Source organism: Clupea harengus, chromosome 16, assembly GCF_900700415.2.
Source record: "Clupea harengus chromosome 16, Ch_v2.0.2, whole genome shotgun sequence".
In the NCBI taxonomy this organism is placed as follows: domain Eukaryota; kingdom Metazoa; phylum Chordata; class Actinopteri; order Clupeiformes; family Clupeidae; genus Clupea; species Clupea harengus.
Genome location: NC_045167.1, coordinates 2,311,208 through 2,328,161, shown reverse-complemented (window position 1 = coordinate 2,328,161; position 16,954 = coordinate 2,311,208). Strand labels below are relative to the sequence as shown.

At 40.9% G+C, this 16,954-nt stretch overlaps 1 long non-coding RNA gene across 1 annotated transcript; it reads right to left on the bottom strand.

Annotated features, from left to right (window-relative positions):
- Positions 1–5,233: 5,233 nt before the first annotated feature.
- Positions 5,234–7,309, bottom strand: LOC122133589. The gene is made up of 3 exons (XR_006152887.1): positions 7,084–7,309; positions 6,402–6,436; positions 5,234–5,833 (listed from the first exon to the last, which is right to left on the bottom strand). It is a non-coding gene; the product is annotated as an uncharacterized LOC122133589 (long non-coding RNA).
- Positions 7,310–16,954: the final 9,645 nt, after the last annotated feature.

The window sequence follows — 16,954 nt, the reverse complement described above, 5'->3', positions numbered from 1 at the left end:
TGTGTGTGTGTGTGTGTGTGTGTGTGTGTGTGTGTGTGTGTGTGTAGCATGTTAAGAATAGTCTATCTTATTGTATGTGGAGAATGAAGAGATGCGATGTTCAGTCACTCTGAAGGCAATGCCAATGATGGGCTCAGTGAGTGGTCCGAGTTGTGATTCCCTCGGAGGAAATGGCTCAGTGCTGTGCTCACGAGCAGCACTCTCTCGCGGGTCTGAATTACGCTCGCTATGCCTGAAATGCTCTTTCCAAAGGCTCTTTACCATCTACATGGTCCTTTCTCAGCATGGTCTCTCCAGATGAACAGCCATAAACACATCTGTTGTGATTTATCACCTGTGACAACTGTGTGCTACCTCAGGCGTCACCTGCAGCACAATCACCTCCAAGACCACAAGAAACCCATAAAGGCGCAGCTTGAGATACATGCGCTGACATCTTGATGTTTTGGAGAATATGGAACACTCACCTGCAGTGCAGGACAGATGGAAGGCCCTTTGTTTGGTGTACAGGTAGCATGACAAAGGACATGCTAACATATATTATTCAGCTCAGCCTTTGTTGATTTTCAAAAAATAATCATCTTTTCAGCATAAAACCAAAGACATTTTGCTAGTACACTGCCATTGGATACGCACTAAATAATACTGAATTGCACTGGCACCTGCATAATATCTTATGTAAATATAAGCTCATGAAAAGACTTTCATTTAACATAACTTCTTTTGATAGTTGCCCTGGACACGTCCTTTAGATGTACATGAGAGGTTAGTGATTTCACTGCAGTCACCATTAAACAGGTTAATGACCCTAGTACAACTGAACTGTGCTGCTCTGAAGACGTTTTTTAAATTTTTTTGTGGCAGAAATCAGTCCATTTTTGTTCATGTTCCCCCTGTACTCATCTGGCCTTCTAGACATATTGTGCGTGGTCTAAGTGAGACAGGACAGGAAGCTGTCTAGTCTGAATCTTGAGAGGTTTGTTGTTACTGTTCCAGCCATCTGAATTACAAGGCATCTCACATTTCCCAGGATGAAACAGACAACACTCAGTATTTGGTACTCTGGGCATTTGTACAGCAGGTCTCTTCCCAGCCACCCACCCACTCCCATGACTGTCCCTCTCCAGAACAGCATGTATGCGTTGGTGTGTGAGGTATATGTGAGGGTGGGTGTTCATGCATGTGTTGGTGTGGGGGGGGTATATGTGAAGGTGGGTGCATGTGTTGGTGTGGGGGGAATATGTGAGGGTGGGTGTTCATGGTATAGCTCAGCATGGAGTGTTCAGAGTCCCTCAGTGCTGGCCGATCTGAGGTGGCACTTTGGTGGTCAAGATTTAACAGGCTTTAAAACAACAAATGAGTGTCTACATCCAGACATTAATAAACAGGGAGACATTTTAAATGTTTGATTTAAACAAATCAAATTAATATGTTCCACTGGATGTTTTACACACAAAAGTCTGTACCAGTAAATCAAACAATAACAAATTACACTATCTCTCAGGGAATCAATGTATACACAAATACATTGATTCTAAAACCCTTATGCGCTCATTAGTAAAGGACTGCATGGCACAGCACTGTTGCTATTAAATCAGATGATATATACTGTTTCACTCTGAGGATTACCAGTGCTACATTAGAGGAATGAAAAGATAAACATGTAATTCATAGTTTAATCAAAGGCGCAGGCAAACAGAAAAGTGTTGAGTCATACTCTGAGTCAGCATGGGGACTGATCTAAGATAACCTGGGAGTTGATTCCAGCTGTGGGTTTGCATAATGGCTGATTGCTTCTTCACAATTTGTAGTTGTAGTTAAAAAGCTCTATGAACTGCCCAGTGCCTGACCATCTATGAGCCCCTGAGTCTGAGTCTGTAGACTTTGACATAGTAGAAATGGTCATTGAACTTGTAGTTGTTGCCATATTTTAATACGTCTATCAGAATAGGGGTTGTGGGTACAAAATAAGAAATCAAATGTAATTATAATACTTACAAATTATAATTATAACTAGAAAATGCATTTCCTGAAGGAAATACCAGTGCATGAAATGCAAAAGTTAAGAAAGGAAGAAGAAAAGAAAGAAGAGTGAAGAAAGGAAAGAAGAGTGGAAGAAGGAAAGAAGAAAAGAAAGAGAGTGAAGAAAGGAAAGAAGAGTGGAAGAAAGGAAAGAAGAGTGGAAGAAAGGAAAGAAGAGTGGAAGAAGGAAAGAAGAAAGGAAAGAAGAGTGGAAGAAGGAAAGAAGAAAGGAAGAAGAGTGAAAGAAGGAAAACAGAGTAGAAGAAGGAAAGAAGAGTGGAAGAAGGAAAGAAGAAAATAAATAAGAGTGAAGAAAGGAAAGGTGTCTCTTAATATATAACAGTTGAATGGAGAGGGACAGAGAGAAGAGGAGCCTTGGAACCTTGGCGCAGGTGTCAGTGAAGCACAGGTGCAAGCCAGTTTAATGATGTCATAATGGCCCAATGTAAGTCAATGGAAAAATTTGTATTCGTTTTTCTTTAATATCTTGAAATGAAAAACACATAGCATAAGTGTCCTTTACAAGACCTACGCGCCAAAGTTTGAACGGAGTTTCTAAGTTAAGCGGTTCGAGCTGAATTAAGTGCAGAAGTCGGTACAAAGAATAACTAGAAAATGCATTTCCTGAAGGAAATACCAGTGCATGAAATGCAAAAGTTAAGAAAGGAAGAAGAAAAGAAAGAAGAGTGAAGAAGCAAAGAAGATTGAGAAAAGGAAAGAAGAGTGGAGAAACGAAAGAAGAGTTGAAGAAGGAAGGAAGAGTGGAAGAAGGAAAGAAGAGTGAAGAAAGGAAAGAAGAGTTAAAGAAGGAAGGAAGAGTGGAAGAAGGAAAGAAGAAAAGAAAGAAGTGTGAAGAAAGGAAAGAAGAGTGGAAGAAAGGAAAGAAGAGTGGAAGAAAGAAAGAAGAAAAGAAAGAAGACTGAAGAAAGGAAAGAAGAGTGGAAGAAGGAAAGAAGAGTGGAAGAAGAAAAGAATAAAAGAATAAAAGAAAGAAGAGTGAAGAAAGGAAAGAAGAGTGGAAGAAGGAAAGAAGGAAAGAAAGAAGAGTGAAAGAAGGAAAGAAAAAATGACTGAAAAAAAGTAGAGTATGGAAGGTGTCTCTTAATATATAACAGTTGAATAGAGAGGGACAGAGAGAAGAGGAGCCTTGGAACCTTGGCGCAGGTGTCAGTGAAGCACAGGTGCAAGCCAGTTTAACGACCCTATTATGATGTCATAATGGCCCAATGTAAGTCAATGGTAGAAATTGTATTAGTTTTTCTTTAATATTTAAAAAAGTATAAAGTTTAGAAAAATGCTGAATTAAGCGCAGAAGTCGGTACAAAGAATAAGAAGAAGTATAAGAAACGAAGGAATAACAATACAGGGCATTTCATGCACTGTAATAAAAAAATAATAAAACAATTCCAAATACTAACCAACTACTAATGTATATTTCAGTTTGTCATGATTTGTCATAGATTTCATATCCACACAGAATGGCCCATTGAAATGCATGCTCTCTTCTCAGTGCTGTCAGACAGGCTCAGGTCCACTATGGTCCAGTGTGAAGTGTGTCAGCTGGATGAGGCCCATTCTCTCACTAGAGAGCCTGTCAAGTCATGCCTGGCTGAAGTGGAAAACAATGTTTCTGGCAATATCCTTCCAGAATCCCCAATAAATGCATGATTGGACAGCGGTTGGCTGACTGAGCCCGCAGTGTTTTCGCCGCGCCCATGATTCTGTTCAGTGACCAGACATTTTATCATGATTTTTCAGAGGTTTGGCGCGTACTGTATACCATTCATTTGTCAGTCTGCCTTACTTTTGTTTTTATTGACATAGGCCAACAAAAATACTCACTTATACCTAGCCTGAAATGATTGCCTTAGCACAACTGATGCAACAAATATAATTTCACACTTGCACCTTTTTCAATTAATTGACCAACATGTATTTAACATTCACATGCATATGATGGCTTATCTGATAAAGTAGCTCTCACTCAACCACACAGCACCAATCATTTTCATTCACATAACAAGAGAGACAAGAGAAAAGAGAGAACAAGAGAAAAGCATTTAAACCAGTCCTTAGGCTATGCCCACCGCTGCTTACAGCATGCTGCTGAAGATTGCTAAACACCCCCGTACCATCCCAGCTCACCCCTCATGTGTGGATGTAGTGAATGACCTTTGACCCAACTTGACCTCAATATCTACTGTGCATCTCTGTGTGCCATCATCTTCTTAATTCATAAGTCATAATCATAACGACTTGAATCATGACTTTCAAATCAATGTCTAGCTGTAAATACAAATGTTTGCCACTGCCGGCACAGAAGCTAATGTTCCATCTTTGAAGTTGAGGCTGCAACTCTGCACAGTCAGACTGGCACGGATGGACACGAGGTTCCTGGAGCAGAATTATTTAACCAAATATAGAACCATAGAGAGTCAAGAAGAGCAAGCAGATACATTAATGCATACATCAGTCAGGGGAAAACACATCACAATACATTCTGCATATACCGTCGGGGATACAGTACATACAAGACTATCAGTGGGTACAAATGGAGCAAGGAGCCAGCATTCAAAGTATCAGTTGTACAGCAACGTAGCAGGTGTGCAGTGTGCTCATAAGGTTACTGTTATAAGGACAAGTGGAGCCATGAAGCAATAAACCATGACGATGATGGCGTGTGTTTGTATACTAATGGGTAAATAGGCTGCCACCCAATATATATGTCATGTCAGTTCATCAAGAAAAGATGTCTGCTACAGTAAAGTCCACCTTCTCTACACTTTCATAACTTGACTTAAAAAGTAGTATTCTAATGAATCTTTAAGTTTGGCAAAAACATTTTGTGCAAAACGTTTAATTAATATACCATTAGTGGCCTCTGACTGCATTACTGCATCTACTGTATGTTCCAGTGGTAGAATGTCAAACAAGAAAGGATGCTTTTTATACCCAACATGTCTATCAAGGCTATGACTGCGACAGAACATTTTACATTTACATTTAGCAGACGCTTTTATCCAAAGCGACTTACATATGTGCGACTTACAATGTATACACATTTTACATTTACACTGATGGCACTCTGCACATCAGGAGCAATTAGGGGTTCAGTGTCTTGCTCAAGGACGCTTCGACAGGGAATCGAACTAGCAACCTTCTGATTACTAACCGACTTCTTTACCTCCTGTACCACTGCCGCCCCACAGAAGACACATCTTTAGTTGCAGGTGATTGACCACCTGCTCTGACATTCTGATGAGAGCTTGACAAATGAGGAGCTCAGACTGTCTCACCTGCCCAACTTATCAGTTTGGACCTTTGATTAGCTACGACAATGAATGTGTGTGTGTGTGTGTGTGTGTGTGTGTGTGTGTGTGTGTGTGTATGTGTGTTTGTTCATGCATGCGTGCATTCATGTCAGAATCTTGTTAGAAAAAAATCTAAATGAATGAGTAAGCTACTGTAAGAGATGTGGGACTAGCATTGTTTTCTTCCCAAGTGACAGAAGTGAACATAGACACATCATACATCACTGCCTGCAGAGGGAAACACGATGAAGAATGTCCAGCATCAGTGGCTGCATCACCAGGGGTATGACACCCACTCCATTTCAGAGCAGGCCATGCAGGCCAGCGCGGATGGCCTCTATCTGAACCTGCCAACATCTCCTCCCGCCTGCCATGTTTCTCACTAGAGGTGTCACTCCTGGTTGCCTTGGTAATCAGTCACATCGTCAATCATGCATCATACATTCCATCAATTACTTCCAGCGCCTCCTCACGTTGGACCTGGTCCAGCTGATACGTCACTGGTGCAAAAGAGAAAATGGTGTTTTAGCTGCTTTTGTTGCTGAGAAACATTTGTGATGTCATTCAAATCTGTACTATTCTGAAATTAAACTTATCATAGTGAATTTTGAAGGTACAACTTTGTATCTTAGCAACTTAAACCAAAAGAATGTCAATGAAATGATGTGTACATTGCAATAAGTCTGACTGATTATCTTGGTCTTCATAGCACCATTAGTTAACAGTACTACTATCCTAGTCAATGAGCCCAAACTATTTGTTTTGAGAAAGCTCAGCAGAGAGGCGATGGCTTTCTCCCAGGCTACATAGGATCATATCGGAGTGCCTTTTGGGATATGATTTAGGTTTCTTTGGAAAACAAATGGCACTATTAAAAATCCAGTGCAAAATCAGTATCCACAGTTTGTACAGTGTCACACTGGGAATGTGAGGAGGCGTAATTAATTACAGAATTAATTACATGAAAGCCGTTGTCGTATATTTCATATACATATAGATATACATATATTTAGGCTTGTCCTTACTCTTCCTTACATAACCTGATGGCCAGCAATTATCATGATTTACCTGTGATTTTGAGTGGGCGAAACTTCCATTGATATCTATAGTTGTAAAGAAAAACGTATGTGAATCATTCAAATTCACCTCATGCTACCCCGTCATTAGTTTAATGTCACTGCAGGACTGTTTTGAATTGTGTGAGTTCTTTGACACCAGTATAAGTTGTGCTATGTGCCCAAGTCCCACACCAGACTTGCAAGCATAGAGGCTAAAGCTCATGGGCTCTACTATGTGTCACTAGCACACATCTTAACACATTAGGGAGAGAGAGTGTCCTCACTGAACACCTCCATACCCCATAGCATCCATTACATCAAAGTGTTAAATTAGCATACAGGTTTTTTTCTTACATTTTTTAGTTTGCCTTACACAGTCAGGGGTTTCCTGCTAGGCACGGCTGAAACACCCTTTGTGGGTATCATCAAACTTATTCACAGCTGATGACATAAACATAACTTATCTAGTATCAAACTTATTCACAGCTAATGACATAAACATAAGCTATCTAGCAAAGCTAGTCTGCAAGGAAACAGCTTGCAGTTAGATACAAAGCTACACAGCTGTGACTTTTACTTTCACAATTTATAATGCTAGCTCAGCAACTAAAGTAAGTTTTACGGCAAAATTATTTCATTACGTTACTATAACCCCTTTTAAGCCTATACCTTTAAAGGACTTTCACACTTACCAGAATGAAACTGCCACTTTTGTTTGAGGCAGTGAGGTCAAGGATTCTATCTTTTGACTTTGGTTTGGGTGCGTGAGCCTGTTTTTCACAATAGAACTGAAGTCTCAGTCTCCGGCTGCTGCATAAGGCTTAGTGTCCTTGGATCATGAGCCAAGGCTGCTGGTGGCAAGGCCACTGGGAGGTAAACACATGCTGGAGCTGCCTGCCTGCCTGCCTGCCTGCCTGCCCCCCTTGGGATCTGTACTAAAGAGTGTCTGATGGGTGTCTTTGACTTCATTTCTTTACTACATCATTAACACATGAACACTGTAAAAACAATCAAAGAACACACAGAAGGACACAAGCTCATATGCATACTGTATATATTTACACAGACGCAGGCAATAAGTCAGTACAGAAACATTGTTCATATATTTATATAATTTAATAATATTATATCATATATTTATATACATAAACCACATAAGGCACTCAAAAGTAACTCACTACCCTTACCAATGGACCATACTTGCTTCAAGCAAATAGACCGGCACATTTATACAAGCATTACAGGCAATGTGTCCTGAAGATAATCAAGTCATTGCATTGGCTGTTGAGCTCAAATCTCAACAACATTTGGTGAACCCATAATAAAATCTCAGACTATGCCTTAAAGTTAAACAAAAACAAAAAAAAATCCTGACAGGTGATATTAAGCCAACTGATGTGATGTGTTGTTCTATTCCATTATCTACCCAAGTTCCCATTGAACAGTACACATAAAACATCAACACCGCAATGTTGTTGCAGCTGGGCTGATCCCACAGAGGATGTCCCACTCATTCAACTATTCAAACTACGTGTGTCTGTTTTATTTAACGATGTATTCCTTGCCTGTGTCGTTGCGTATTGCATAGACAAACTGTCTAAGTAAGCTGTACAAACAGTAGCTCCCACTGGCCAAATGGATTGGCATTGCGCACATACATGGATTTCAAAAGGTGTAATCTGTTTTTTCTTCTTTTTGATCAATTGACCTTTTGTCCAAGGTTTTGAAGCACCACCTTGGCATTTTGAATCAACTCTGTGCGTCCTTGTGCATTCAAGTAAAGATGATTGACAGTAGGTCTGAAAAATTACAGTGCTGGATCACTATCACCACATTCTGTGGGTCCCTGTATGGTCTACAGTTATGGTAGGTTATTACAAAAGAGAGATATTACAATGACAAACAATAAACATGTCCTTGCTTACAGCAAACATTGATGTGGTAGACAGGATCCATGCACTCTCACATTGTGTGAGCTGTGAAGAAAAAGTGCAGATTAAGCGTGAAGGCAAACCAATTCTGTACCAAACGGTTTTTTTGCCGGGATAGGTAACATTACGAGAGCCACCATTTTTTCTTGTCGCGAAACTGTTGATGTGCTACTTAGCATAAACTGTCCTTTTAAGCTACAATTAGCTAGTATTAGTAAAGGATTTTCTCTGAGTAGCTAGCTCATCTTACTTCTGACCTGAATTCAACGAAAGAGACAGCACTTGGAGTCTACTGGAGTTTTAGCATGTTTTTTTTCTCAATGGAAACTAAAAAACACAGGAGAAGAGCATCAGCACCTGTTAAAGCAAATTGACAATTTTACCAGGAGATAAACTAAATAATTAATTCCAGATGATTAAATAAGGTAATGGCCTCATATAACAACATTTTAGTGAAATGAGATGATTCATACAGAGGAGCGATTATTTAAAATTTGTTTTCTCAGTTTGTTTATTTTCCACTGTCCACAATTCTATTTTCATTTCAGGCCTTGATGAGAATGTTCAGCTCTCATAAGAATTCCAATGGAAGAGAATGTTCTGGCCACACAACTTCTATAGAGATTTGGGAGAAAAAGCCTGTGGTTTGACACATTTGAAACAAACACAGTAACAACATTATGCATCAGACCAGCCACTCAAATGCCCTGCTCCTATTTTTGAAAGAAAGAAAGCCTCAGAGAGAAGCTTCAAGGATCTGACAAGACAGACTATAAATTCAGCAAAAAGCCCAACTCTCTTGCTAACTGTCACTCTTGTAGACACCTCGGGCATTAAAACCTGACCAAAGCCGGAGAATGAAAAACTGAATTTACAGCTCAATACATTATGAACAGAGTAACATGGCAAATCTGCTGACTCATCATGTCTTGGATACGACATTGACAAACAGGGCTGGCCTCTGAGATCACAGGCTACTTGCCTTTATAGGGAAACAAATACACTAAACGGAATCATGAGCTCAATGTTGATTTTTAGCAATTTTAGCATACAAGAGTGAAGTTACCATACCTTACACAAAATCGTTTAATAAATGGTATGGGATGTTGTGTAAGTATACAGAGTAAAGCAGTCTTGCCAAATATTAATGCCTGAATGCTTTATGAACAAGAGTTTGGCTCATAGTTGCATTTTGAGCTGTGTTAATTCTCCTTAGATTCTCTGAAAAATATGTCAGGCCCTTTTCCAAAGCTGTCTGTATTCACCTCCCATTTTCCTTTACAAATCAACAATGTCTTAATCAGTTATGGCCCTTTCTAAAGAATCATGCTGAAAATCATGGTCATCTCTCTTCTTTGAGGGACAGTTCATTCCCGGCTGTCAAAAGACTTTTTGTGTTTTCAACTGTGTGTTACCGTGGCAACTACTGAAATGTCTATGCCCTCCTCTAAAGTCTGAAATGATGAAGAGATTGCAAACCTCCAACGACATTTACGTTTGGTAAAGGTTTCAGATGGCTGTAACATGCAAGGCTACGTTCAGTAGAGCCAGAAGAGTACTGTGGCAGAATGATTCAAGCACATTGTCAGGCCTTCGTAATGTCAGCCTGTAACCAACCCAAGGGCAAACATGACTCCTCAGGACACAATTGCATTGTATTTTGTCTTTCCAAAATAATCCAGCTGGTACATTAAAGGGATTTCCACAACTGTGACTTTGGAGACCAGCATATTTAGCTGTACACCACTTAAGTAAACCAATCAAACATTTAACCCAATATATATATTGAATGAAGCCTCTTGTTATAAAACAATTATTTTCACTTAATCTTTTCAACAGCCAAGGATCATTCTCCTCCTGTGATGGTGTTTCCATGTTTGAATTTGCACTGGAGTGGAACGTGATCACTCTCTCTCTCAAGTTCAGTGGCTGGCTGGCTGGCTGGCTGGCGTGAGGACGGGCTGAATTAATGAGGTTGATAAAGTTGATTCCAGCCATGATGTTGGAGTTGAACAACAGAGCGAGAGAAACTGGGTGGACTGACAGAGCGTGAAGGAGCATGTCACACTTCAGAATTTAACGCTGCCTGCTTTTCATAACACAATAATAACCTCTCAAAGGGAGTGGTTGCTTTGTTTGCCCTCGGGATCCAAAAGTGTATCTTTCCGTGTGTCACTGTTTGCTTAATTATAGAAAACTATCAAATGACCATGTGAACTACAAAAGATAGCTGCAAATTATATTAAACAATTAATACAAAGAGGAAAGTGTTACAGCAAAACCTTTCTATGATGTGATCATTCTCTCGTATATACAAAGGCAGAGCAATAGAACTAATCCTCAATCCACAACTGCATACACACTCATATGTGTTAAATGTTGCAGTCATTGCACATGAAAATGCACACAAAAATGCATCATACTTGAGTGTGAGTTTATTTGAATTATTATTTGAACTAATTCAGGAAACAGGAAACAAATGCCTGAAGTAAGTTGACAATGTGAGGAGAGCAGGGATAGATTCTGCGCTTGGAGAGAATGGTCAACCACCACAGCAGTCCAAGAGGTGGAGTCCAAGATTCCAGATTCCAGATTCCAGATCACAAGGACATTGATGGGGCTGTAGTGACAGAGTGCATGATGATGCTGTTGGCTGCATCCCACAACCTAGCACAGAGCAAAGGCCAAGCCAGAAATCCAGCACTTGGTATAAGGAAGAAAAGGGCTGGCAAAGACGGTTGGGATTCAGACAGTAAGGCTAATGCCCAGAGTGACAGAGAGCCATATCAAGAATCATCACCTTTGGCAGAGGAGCGGGCCAAGTGGGGTCCTAAAAGGCGCTTCCTGCGTAGCGTCTATGATGTTCACCCAAGCCCCTGCAGTCCTGGTCACTAGAGGGTAGAGGTGCACGCACACACACAGCAGGAAGCCAGATAAACCTGGAGCACATCTGATCATCGTACAGAGGGGAGACATGACAGGGGAGGTCATTGGTGGACGCTGTGCAGAAAATGCAGGGATAGTCAGGGGTGGGGGTATCCAGTGTATCAAACGTGTAGAAGGCCTCCAGCAATAACACAAGGAGCTTGCTAAACCTGGAGAGTGACAACGAGGTAAGAGCAGATACCCATCTTTCCACAGGACACTGACAGCAGCACACTCATAGCAGGGCAACTAATCTGCTCTCACTCCATCAAGACCATCATCATGTTGGTGTAGTTCTGGGGGCAGAATGCATGGAGGTGGCATTAGGGAGGACACTCTGGAAAAAGAACCAGACTTGTGGAGGAATGCAGGTGGGAGCCAGAGGCTGCTCGGGTCAGTTCAGTTTGGAAGTGCCATAAAAGATCTTGGCATGACAGGGAAGCACTGCCACAAAATCTGAAGAGGAACAAGCAATGAAGCAGCCACCTGGCCCAAGTGGAGCTTGATCAACCCAATGGTGCATCGATCAGAGGATATAATCTGCCAAAATATCTAATAAAAGAAGGGAGACACCTCTGACGGGCCAGTGATTGAAATATCATTTTATAGGAATAACATAATTTCAATAGAGTTTTCCATCATTAACAACACATTTATCAGAGATGCCACACCAATTCAGTACACTGTTGGAAACCAAATGCTTTGCATTACAATTACTTGTAATTTTTTGCTACTGTATATGTGTGTGTCTGTCTATGTGTGTTTTAGAGTCAACTCTCAGATTTCAGTTTTTCTCCATTGCTTTGGCTCAATTTTTGAAACAGAAATTACATTCTCAAAGCTCTAAGTGCATTTGGCAAAATAGCCTATATGGTTCAGCACAACTACATAGATCACCTTCAAAATGTCATATCTCACCCAAAACAGTTACCTCAAGCTTCAAAACCAAATCATTTTCTCATATAAATAGTCAGTGCCCCCAAAATGAAAAGTTCCTTCTCGATTGCTGTGGTTCATCTCTCTCTCTCTCTCTCTCGAAAAAAGGACATTCTCAAAGCTTTAAATACATTTGCCAAAATAACCTAGATGGTTGAGCAAAACACCATGGCACACCTGCAAAAGGTCATATCTCTCCCAAAACAGACAACTCATCAGTCAAAACTAAATTTCTTTTCTCATACAAATAGTCAGTGAAAAGTCCCTTTGGCAAAATGTTTGGATGTTTTGTCAGTATGGCAGTGGACCATAGAAATATCCCTCATGTGCACATTTCAATCTTGGCTCAGTCCTTTGACACTGAATGGTTACTACAGTAGATGTTTTCTTTCCAGAATACTATGTGTATCAAACAAAAAAAAAGATTACTGTAATTTAAGAGTAGCCTACAAGGTTTCACATCACATATTGCACTCATACTGCCATGGAAATTGTTACAGTAATTGCCATACATTGTGGTTACAGTAAAAGAAAATGTACACAGCACAATATACTGTCATACAATAAGCACATCAAAACTAAAATGATGTATAGCCTACACTAACAACACGTACAGTAAGAAAGTAAAGCAAAGCTGGAGTTTCACTAGTTGTCTTCCTCACTCTCCTGCTCATCCTCGCGCTCCTGTCTGTCTGGCCACAGATTTTCACCGACATCACATCTGATGTTCTCCCTTGCTATGCAACAGGGGGGAAATCATCGCGCATGCCGCAACCATCCCCTACACTGATCTGCTGTGACATCATCACAAGCAGCATCCATTGCCTGGAGCAGGGACCTCTGGTTTAGAGACCGATGCTCATAGACCCTCCACCTCCATGCAAAAAAAACCCCTCCTCGATAGGATTGAGGAATGGGGAGTAAGGTGATAAGAGCACCATCAGCATTCTTGGATGGGCAGTGAACCATGCCCTGATGAGCGGGCCACGGCGGAAGCTTACATCGTCCCACACAATGACAAATGTAGGCAAGTGAGGCCCTACCAAACCCCTCTCATGTAGAGGAATAAGATCGGAGTGCAGGCGGTCCAAGAACATCCACCCTTCCTCCTCTTCCTCGAGCAGGCAGTTGCCCTTGGTTGTTTCCCTGGCCAGGTGCTTCCATGTTCATAAATTGTACAGAACTTGGTCAAGCTCTAGATATTTGATGGAAGCATTTATACTCCTGGATAGGACCTGTCAGCTAACTAAACGTACTGTGTAATAGGTGATCGGATGTGTGAATCTCCCCCTTGATTAGTAAGGTTCTAGTTGCACCTGAAAATTAAGCCGATGATCCAAGAGATCCATATTACAGTGTATACCATGATGTTTTTCATGGTATTATGTGCCTGAAAGATTTTGACAGTGGAGTGAACTATTGTGCAGGTGATGATGTACACAGGGAAATTATGCCAACATGTTTTGCAGAGAACAACGACTTGACTGAGAAGCAACAGTCAGTTTAGACCAGCAAGATATATTCAATTGGTAATTGGGCTAACTGAAGGCAATTGAACCTAACCATTTGCAAAGATGTGCTAAATCATTTGAAATGTGTGCAAACTGTAGGCAATTGTACTTGTCTTTTCTAAGGATGTGCTAATACAATTGCAATTTGATTAAAGGAATGAGATATTAAAATCTGTTGTGAACAAGTGCACAGTGGTTTGGAGGTTTGCACGTGTTGTTTTGAGAATGTCATTTCTGTTTTCGTGAAATGAGCCAAAGCAATGGAGAAAAACTGTAATATATAAAACATAACACTGATTTACATTTCTTTACCGACAAAAGGTTACGCCCCTGTGGTTCGATATAGAAGCCTGAACACATGGATCTGGAGGAACATGTGATGTGTGTGGGCAGATAGCGAAGGCCTCTGGGCCTCATGTCACATTCTCTACACATATACAGCCAATGTTGAACCCCGCAGGGCTGACAAATCTGTATCCTTTTAAATGAGCAAGGACAAGCACAAATCTCCCACACGGTACGCATCATACAATATTGTTCACAAATACAGAGATGCACACACACACCTCTGCCACATCACCATTAGCACAAACACTCCTTCTCCTCTCAAGTGTGAGTCAATACAATTGCTTGTGTAGCCTGCTGCTGACCCCTGGTGGCAAGGTAGAGATTTTCTACCTTTGTAGCCTAAAACAAATCAAGACGTGTTTACTACTGAATCTGTATGCAGAATGGAAGTTTGCCAAGAGCTAAAGTCTTTTCCTATGTACATGCTGGTATATTTCAATAGTTAATCAGTCCTTTGGAGAGATGCCACTTGTACTGATTATGAACGTTTTGTAATTATGTTTTAGGGGAAAAGATAAACAGGTGCATACACATACAATATACTGTGTGTGTGTGTGTGTACACAAGGACTTCAGGATCAGCGGTGGTTGATTGCTTTATCAAACCATGCAAGTATTTCTTTTTCTAAATTGAGTGTAGTCTACATTTATTGACCAAATTGTTGCGCTTTTATTTCATATTACATACCTATATATTTTTATATGTATTTCATATTACATACATTGATATTAATTTATTATATATTTATTTCATATTTCATACCTTGATATTCATTTGAGGTTGAGCTGAGCTTCTGCTCAAGGTTTGAGTTTTTCCCTTGCCCCAGTCACCTTAGTGCTTGCTATAGGGGGTTCAGGCTATGTACATTTGATTCGATGGCGCTTGTGTAGCGGCCGTAGAGATCTCGTGCAGGAGATAGTTTGGTGAAACTATAGCCTGCATGGAGAATACCAAAAAAAATTCCTAGTATCTGTATACATGGCGAAATAAAGTTGAATTGAATTGAATTGAATTGAATTGAATTGTTATTGATGCCATATAAATAAAACTGAACTGAATTGAAAGCAGGTGTTTATGCTTTAATAAATAAAACTATAAATCATATATTGGGGCATGATATAACCTAAATGAAAATAGTTTTAGCCCTTTCTTCCTCATTTGTGTGCCCACTCCTCTTTCACCATGCTGCCTTTTTCCCTTTCCTTGTCTGTCCTTGAGTCCTTGAGTCTCCCCTCACTGGGGGCCCCTGTGCTCACAGGGAGTGTTCTAGAACACATCACAGGGAGTGTTCTAGAACACATCTGTGAGATCCGTGTGGAGCCCAGGTCCCAGGTGCTGTCTTCTATTTGCTCCTGATAAGATGGGTTCTGCCCCCCAGCCGCCGCCCACAGATCCAACCACTCACAAAGCTGCAGCTACAAAGCTACAGGTGCCATCTTCATTGCAACACACAACCTTAAAAAACTTTCCTCATGGTCATCTCCCATGGTAACCATGTTTTTCTCATGTAAGATACTGCTGAGAAAAAAGCTGCCAGCTAACCTCAGTTTTTGCCAGTCAAGGCTTTGCTGCTTGTGTGGGTCATTTTAGGACCAGAGACCCTGCAGGACTTGGCATGAATGTGGCCATACTTTCTGCCAGTCGTGTTTGGCAGAACTGAGACACAGGTGCAGAGAGAGAGAGAGAGAGAGAGGAGTGAGCGCATCAAAGGGCACCCACAGATTTGAACCTCTCCTGCACAGGAATGTGGTCCCTCTGAGCTCACGATCTACAAGGACACAGGCAGCAGGATCAATCCAAGCACTCCCATCAACAGTCTCCCACTGATGTAGCTGTCCCACACAGCGTTCCCTTTCCCATGGCCTTGATTATTTATTGCATGTTTTTGGACAAAAGTGCTTTTAAAAAACACCGTATTGGTAAACCTCAATTTTTCCCTACCACTAGGTGGCATTCCATTGTATCAGGAATAGCCGTTTGGAATGGAAATATGTGGAAGACACAGGATACATGCACTGTGAATGTGATCCGGAGGAAAAAAGGTTTTTACATTCAGATTTTTTGGGGATAATTTAAGTATTGTGGCTGAAAGAAACATATTACAAATAATTTTTTTTTCAAAAATTGTATTTATTTATTTTTTATCATCTGTCCCTTGTAGTGGACATCGGGGCTTGCTTGATCACAAAATGTAATTCATTCTCGTATGGATTTTTGTTCAAATGTATTTTCATTTCATGAACATAAACAACTAGTTAATTGGAGGAAACACATCTGAACACTGGAACATCATTTAAAAAAATAACATACAATAACACAACTAACATCACAAGTCAAAAACAATCATGAACGGTATAACAGGAAACAATTATTTGCCTTCGACACACACAAAAACATGTTGCATTTAATGCACTTGACAAATGTTTTCCCTTTGCAGCCTTCTCTCCTGCACCGTGATGCATGCTCCACCTCTACCATCTGTGGCAAATGGAGTGCCCCATATTTTTTCACATCATAGTTGGGCTGTGGTTTAACAGACCTCCTCTTCTTTGTTGGAGCGTACTCCTCCTCATCACTGCTCATCTCTTCCTCGCTGGCCACCTGCTGACCTCGACCACCCTGTGCCTGAGCAATGATCTGTTCAGCCAGCAGCAGCTTGAATTCCAAATACTGCAGCCTCTCCTTTTCTGGTTTCCCAGAGGCTTTGTGGTCTGCCCTGTACTGGATCCAGCTGTTTGTGGCAGCCAGGTCGAAAAAATGCATAACAGTGCGGACTGTCCATTTCCTTGTGCGGCTTGACATAGGATAGAAACTAATCATGCGGTCGCACAAATCAACCCCTCCCATGTTTTGGTTGTACTCAGCCACAACCGCCGGCCTAGGTACTGTTATATGGTGCTTCTCTTTTGCTG